The following is an 8,168-nucleotide window of genomic DNA, read 5'->3' as shown; positions in this document are numbered from 1 at the left end:
TGGTTTCTAATATACTGCTATATCAAAATTGGTTTTATCCAAGTGTTCTGTGGATAATCTTTTGAATCCAGATCAATGTATTTAGAGTCCAAGGGATTTCAAAATGATTAGGACAATGATGTAGGTTTCCCATTTCTAAACTTTTTTTTTATCCCAGGATGTTAAGATAAAGCATAACTAAATACAGAATGATTATGTCAAAAGTCTTCAAAGGGCATTTTTACCATGTATATGAAATTTAATCAACAAAATCTTCCATTCAGTCTAAAATTAAAAAAATTATTAAATACTTATTATGTGCCTGTTATGAAAAGCAATATGGCATAATTTATAGAGAATTAGTTTGGGGGCAAGAAGACCTGAGTTCAAGTTCTATCCATTAGATCTATCCAAGTTCTATCCAATAGCCATACTGGCTATTTGACCCTGAGCAACTAAACTAAAGTGGCTAAGACTAAGCTGCCATTTTGCATTGGTAGAGGAAATTTTCCTATGAGTGAAATCACAGATCAGGGTTGATTTTTTAAATGTGACCTATATCAGTAAAATCACACATCAATGTTGTTGGTGTTTTTTAATACAAAAAAATCATTGTACTAGGTATGGTAGGTGGAAGCACAAAAGAAAATCTGTTTGAGCTCTTAAGGATTGAAAAATAATACAGAACTACTAAATTTTTATTTTTTAGGTTTTTGCAAGGCATTGGGGTTAAGTGGCTTATCCAAGACCACACAGCTAGATAATTATCAAGTGTCTGAGACCGGATTTGAACTCAGGTATTCCTGACTCCAGGGCTGGTGTTCTATCCACTGCACCACCTAGCCACCCCATATAGAACTACTAAATTTTTGTCACTAATTCTGAGATAATCTGTCTACCTTAGTTTCCTAATTATCCCTGTAATAGACATAACACATCTCTAATGGTTCTGATGATCAGTCTATCCTGTCTATTAGCTCAGGAACCACAGCAAAGAGATCAGTTACAAGGGAACTAGATCCATCAGAAAATTTAATAAACAAATTTACAACAGCTTAAATAACACACATATTCCCAGTGATGATCCCTTGCACATAATTCCAGTTTCATTGCTACAACTGTGAATTACTGCATTCATTTATTATTTTATTTGATAATTTTATTTTGTAAATGCTATAATATTTTTGTTTGTCACGTTTTCTATATACACTGAGATTATAGTTAAGCTGTATTTGTAAAATTTAGGTCAATTGATAATTTTATTGCTGCAACTAATTAGATTTGATTCAACATTTTAAGATTCTTTCCTTTTTGTTTATTATTGTGCTTGTTTGCTCTGTAGTGTGCATTTGCATGAACCTTGAGTTGTATATTGTGTTATTCCCTGCATGTAATTTAAGCATGTTGTCACTGCAGTACCCTGGCAGGTGATGTTCAGTATAATGATGTGTCTATTGCATGCATTTGTTTTCTTTTGTTTTCAAGGGTATCATAGTATTGTTACCAAGGACACCAGGAAAACCATCCTTGTTTTAATGATCGAGTGTGTCTACTTACTGTAAAGGGGTAGCTCAGGTCTAAGAGAAACTGGGGGTACAACTGAGGTAGATATTCTATTATGTATTAGATATCTCTTTTTTATTAATTCTATGCAAAAAAAGAGTAATATTCTGAACAGTGGAGTTACATGACATGCACATTTGATCTTTCTGAATTCAGTTTTATGTGTTCTGAAAAAAAGAAGAAAGACAACACATACACAGTAAGACAGAGACAGAGGTAATGAGATGGAGATAGAGACTAAAAAGAAGGATTCAGATTGTGTATGGAATTGTTACAGGAGTGACATCTACAAGCCATCCCCCAGTATCATAATTTCCTCTCCCAAAGGACTCTACCACCCTACCTCCCCACACTCCAAGTCAGAGAAAGAGAGAATGGAGATAAGGAAAGGTGGGGAGGGGGAGGGGGAGAGGTGTCCCAATGGAGGAACACCAGGTAGAAGAACAGTGACTCCTGCTCAGAACTCATCCCCAACAACCTCTTTGTGGCTTGAACTGGACCAAGCTTAGAAGAAATCTCTATCATAAAATTATAGATAATTTACTGATATTCCTTCTTTACAAAATCATGTATGCTTCTGCACTTCTAGGGATTGAAGAAAGAACAACTTTGACCACATACGGATTTTTGCTGACCATGTTAACTTTAGAACCTAACTTCCTCTCTCTCTCTGCCTCCATACAACTCCACGGTGGCTTCTGTCTGGGTGGATTCTGAGGAAACAGAAAAACTGTATCATGTCAAGGTCACTGTGACTAAGACTCAGTCACACACATTTATTTTAGGAAAAGGTAAAGTTTCTGGAAGAAGGCAGCTCAGATCTAATTCCAATTTGGTAAACTGACCTTTGAAGCTAATATGATGATCATGGGTATCCAAAGAGAAACCAAGCTGAGGGAAAAATGATTTTTCTCTGAGAATTAGAGACTCCACCTCAGTGGAGGGAAATGTGTAACCCTTAGAACCCAGTGGAGGACTTCCCAGTTAGTGTTGATGAATAGAATTAGGTTAGCAGCTAGCAGCTAGTCAAGTAGTAGTTAAACTTGTTTCCATAGATTTTGGAAAACTGATTCAATAATGAGACATTTAGCCCAATTTTGGAGAATAACTAAAATAGCTCACCATGATCTGTGCTGTTTCTCTGGTATTCACTGACTAAACAAAGTGGGAAAAGATGGTTACAATTCATATACAGTGATATGGAGAGCAATTTGAAAATTATTCCCTTATTAATAATAATCTGTAAATCTAACAAAATAATGGTTTTAGAAGGGGTAACCTCTTTATTTTATAGAATGCTGGGAAAAATGTTTTCTACATTTTTTCCTAGTTACATATTCCAGGGTTTAAAAACTCATAGATTTTCATAAATCTAAATTTGGTAGGTCCACATAATATATGAAACTTTAATATTCCATAAGTATTTCCTGAAATGAACAAGTGTATATATGAATACCTACATATGCATATACATACATACATATCATTGTGTGTATATCTAAGTCTATATATATCTATATCTATTTCTTTTCTTATTTATTTATTTATTTTCTAATTTTTTTTATTCTCATTTGGTACAATTTTTTTTACATTAATAAAAATATACTTGTTTATAAGTAAACAAAATACCTCTCCCCCCATGAATATAGATAGACTTGCTTGAGTGAAAAAGTAAAGGGGAGAGAAAAAAAATTAAAATTAAAAAAAAATAATAGTAATAATTGTAGGTATGGCCAGGTGGCACAATGGACGAAGCACCAACCCTGGAGCCACGAGCACCCGAGTCCATATCCAGCCTCGTAAACCCAATAATCACCCAGCCATGTGACATGCAAGCCACCCGATCCCCACTGCCCTGCAAAAACCAAAAAGAAGAAAGAAAAAAAAAAAAGACCCAAAATAAAATAAAATAGTAATAATAATAGTAGGGGTGGCTGGGTGACAGACAGAGCATTGGCCCTTTAGCCAGGAGCACCTGGGTCCGAATCCGGCCTCAGACACCCAAAGATCATTCTGCTATGTGGCTCCAGGCAGGCCACTCAGCCCCATTTGCCCTGCACCCTCCCCCAAATAATAACAAAAAATTTGCTTCAGTCTTTGTTCCAACACCATCAACTCTGTCGTGAGTGGATCACTTTCTTTATGATAAGTCCATCACAAAAGTTACTTCCATATTTTTCCACCATTGCCATTGCTGATCGCAACTCCCTCCTTTCTTATTTCTCCACTACCGTGTACTATATATTCTCTCTCCTTTCACTCTGACTCTGCTGTAGGGTCGCTGAGTGGCACAGCAGACAGATCCCTGGTCCTGGGGCCAAGAAGCCCTGAGCCCCCATACCACCCCTTAGGGCCAGAACCCACCTGGCCCTCTGGTCCTGGACAGGCCATCCAATCCCAGCCCCTTGCAAGAAGTAAAAAAGAAAATGTGTTATATCTGAACACTGTCCCCCCATGGTCCATCCTCTCCTCCTTTATTCACATCCCCACCACTTCCCCCGGCTCCCCCCTCCTTCTTAGTCCAGATGTCGATACCCCATTGAGTATATTTGCTGTTTCCTCTCCTAGCTATCTCTGATATGAGCAAAGGTTCCCTCATTCCCCCTTGCCTCCCCCCCTTCCATGTCATTGCAATAGCTCATTGTAATAAAAAAATCTTATTATGTGAAATATCTTGGACTATTCCCCCTCTCCTTTTTCTTTCTCCCTTTCCATTTCCCTTTTTTCCTATTGACTCCATTTGTACACCATATTTGATCTTCAAATTCAGCTTTCTCCTGTGCTTCAACTATAAAAGCTCCCTCTACCTGCTCTATTAACTGAGATGGTTCATATGAATATTATCAGTATCATTTTTCCTATACATGCAGTTCATCCTCATTAAGTCCCTCATATTTCCCCCCCTCTCCTCCAATCTCCATGCTTCACCTGAGTCCTGTACCTGAAGATCAAACCTTCTGTTCAGCTCTGGCCATTCCAAAAGGAACCTTTGAAATTCCCCTGGTTCATTGAAAGTCCATTTTTTCCCTGGAAGAGGACCCAGCCTTGCTGGGTAGTTCATTCTTGGCTGCATTCTGAGCTCTTTTGCCTTCTGGTATATTGTATTCCAAGCCCTACGAGCTTCCAATGTAGATGCTGCTAAGTCCTGAGTGATCCTGACTGCAGCTCGATGATATTTGAACTGTGTCCTTCTGGTTGCTTGTAATATTTTCTCTTTGACTTGGGAGTTCTGGAACTTGGCTATAATATTCCTAGGGGTTGGTTTTTGGGGATCTCTTTCTCGCCGGGATCGGTGGATTCTCTCCATTTCTATTTTGCCCTCTGCTTCTAGAATATCAGGGCAATTTTCCTGTAGTAATTCTTTGAAAATGATGTCAGGGCTCTTTTCCTGATCATGACTTTCTGGTATTCCAATAATTTTCAAATTATCTTTCCTAAGTCTGTTTTCCATATCAGTTGTTTTTTCAATGAGATATTTCACATTTTCTTCTAATTTTTAATTTTTTTGGTTTTGAAGTATTGATTCCTGATTTCTGGTAAATTCATCAATCTCCCTGAATTCTATTCTTTGTCTGAAGGATTTATTCTCAAAGAGTTTTCTTATCTCTTTTTCCATCTAGCCAATTTTGCTTTTTAAAGCATTCTTCTCCTCAATAACTTTTTGAACTGTTCTATCCATTTGACCTAAGCTGTTTTTTTAGCATGCTATTTTCTTCAGCATTTTTTTGGATTTCCTTGACTAAGCTGCTGACTTCATTTTCATGTTTTTCCTGCATCTCTCTCCTTTCTTTTCCCAGTTTTTCTTCCAACTCCCTCATTTGATTTTCAAAGTCATTTTTGAGCTCTATCATAGCCTGAGCCCAATTTCTGTTTTTCTTGGAGTCTTTAGATGTAGGAGCTTGTGATTCCTCATCTTCAGACTGAGTATTTTGATCTTTCTTGGGCTCATTTGCAAAATATTTCTCAATGGTCTTCCTCTTATTTCTTTGCTTGTTCATTTTCCCAGCCTAAGCCTGTTTTTTGGGGATGCTTCCTGAGCTTTTGGGACACTCCCACAAGGGTCTCAGTGTGTGAGGGTCTGTCCTCCCTCCTGGTCTGTGAATGAACATAAGCGCTCCCCTTTGCCACTGGGCTGAGGTGGGGGGGGGCTGTTGTTCTATGGGGGGGCCTAGACTGCTATCAGGATCTGAATGTGGTCAGAGCCCCAGAGTCCTGTTCCAGAGGCAGAGGACAGAGCTTGGCAGTCTCTCTCTTTCTTCACTCCCTTCCCTCAGCTCGATGGGCTCATGTCCTGGGGGCTCCTGCTTACCAGCTCTGCCTGCTTCTGTTTTCTGGATAAGGGCTGCGGAAAGACCAAGCTGCTTGCTGTGTGCCCTGAAGGGTGGGCTCCACGAGCTCGCTCTGGCAGAGGTCCCCCGCTGTTCCCCCACTCTGTGCCTGTGCTCCCCGGGGTGCAGCTCAGGAGACTCCCCCGCTGCTGTGAGCCGCAGCTCCCAGTGCCCTGGGGCTGCCTCCAGGAGACTGAAGTTCTTTGGCTCTGGTGGGCCACCCCGCTGACCCCAGGGAGCAGAGCCTTTCTGCTCTTTTCCAGGTTACCTTGAGTAGGAGAACTGCTTCACTGGGTCCCTTTGTGTGTTCTGTCTCTTGAAAGTTTAGTTAGAGTCCTTAGTTTATGAGCTTTTATCAGACAGCTCCTAAGACTCGATCCCTTCATGTCGCCATCTTGGTTCCGCCCCCTATCTATATCTATTTCTATCTACCTACCTATCTATCTATAACCTTGGTGGGTAAGAAGCCTGGAGTAGAGGCTGGAGAGGCAATAGTACCTCTATACCCAAGCAAATGCAGGACATAGAAAGGGGGTATCTTATTAAAATCAGAAGCACTTCTACCATACTCTTCTTGTCCCTTGAGCTCTACATTCTCTTTTTTTTTTAGGTTTTTGCAAGGCAAATGGGGTTAAGTGGCTTGCCCAAGGCCACACAGCTAGGTAATTATTGTCTGAGACCAGATTTGAACCCAGGTACTCCTGACTCCAAGGCCAGTGCTTTATCCACTACACCACCTAGCCACCCCATTCTCTACATTCTTTAGACAGCATCTCTTACTTTAGTTTTTTTTGATACTGTTGTCTTCAAGTTGCTCTCCTTCCTTTTTAATCATATCTTTTTAGACCCCTTTTTGGATCATTATCTGTGTCCTGTCTTATAACCATGGGGTTTTGCTTATTGTTCCATTTTTTCTCTGTATCATAACATGTTTTTCCTTTGTGACTTGCCCTCACCAAATGTAGAATTAATAGATAGGTTCCTGGTCTAGTACAAACACTTGAGAAAATCCATGTAATCTGTCATGATGTGCTTTTTCTTTCTCTTCTCCCCCTCTATAACTCCACACTTAAGTCTGAGAAAACTCGAGAAATTCATCTACTTGGCCTGCATTTTATGAATAATTAAATTCCAACTCCCACTTTAACTCTCAAAGAGGATCCAAGCTTTTTGTCATCTCCTTCTAGGGAACTAACCTTATCCACCTCCAGTAAAAAGAGAGGTGAGTTAGGGTTCTTGTCTCAGTTTGAACAGAAATGGTAGTGATGTAGGGAAGAATCAGATGAGTAGAGAAGAGTATAAGAGTTTTTGTCCTTCCTGTGCTGATCAACTTAATATCTTACATTGCCTATGTAACACCAGTGGAGGAATAAAATTTAAATATATATATACATCCATATAACTATATCTATATATTTACATAGCTTTCCTTCTTTCCATTGCCATTCTACTAGAAACCTTATGTCTTCTCTGCCTCCATTTTCTATTTTCCCATTCACTTCTCTCTCAATTATTGTTTAACTCTGGATTTTATCATTCAGCCAAAACTTGTCTCTCCAATTCCATTCGTATCTCAATAAACTTTTCTCCATTCTTTTCTTTCTTAACTTCTTTGAAGCTTTTTGAAATTATTGACTATCATGACAGGTTTCTTGACACTGTTCTCTTAAAGTTTTCTTCCTACCTATACTTAAAATGGAAAAATTATTCTTTCCTTTTGTGGCCTACATTCTGGAAGTTTTATATATTCCTTGCTTCCATTTTCTCTTCTCTCACAGACTTCTCAACCACTTAGAGTCTAATTTTGGACTTCATCATTCAACTAAAACTGATCTCTTCAGTCTAATTGGGGATCTCTTAATTGATAAATCAAATAACATTTCTTTTTTAGCCTGATCTTTCTTGTTGTTTACATAGCTTTTTAACACTCTTGAACCTCATTCTTTGGACAATATCTCTTTAGTTTTCTTGATACTGTTGTCTTCAAGTTTCTCTTCTTCCTTTTAAGTTATAACTTTTAAGTCCCCTTTTTTGGATCGTTATCTGTATCTTGCCTTATAATCATGGGATTTTTGCTCTTTGTTCATTTTTTTTTCTCTATATCACAGCCTAGTCAGCTTTTGTAGGCTCAGTTACCATATCTTTGTTTATAATTAACAGAACGCCACTTTAAAATTCTCATTTTCTCCTACCTACTATACATATATATATATATAATATATAGTCAGTTGCTAGTTTTATAGATCTGATCTCTGATCTCTACATTCATTGCATCAATCCTGACATTCTCTCATATTA

The sequence above is a fragment of the Macrotis lagotis genome, chromosome X (assembly GCF_037893015.1).
Source record: "Macrotis lagotis isolate mMagLag1 chromosome X, bilby.v1.9.chrom.fasta, whole genome shotgun sequence".
NCBI classification, from domain to species: Eukaryota; Metazoa; Chordata; class Mammalia; order Peramelemorphia; family Peramelidae; genus Macrotis; species Macrotis lagotis.
This window is presented reverse-complemented; position numbering follows the sequence as displayed.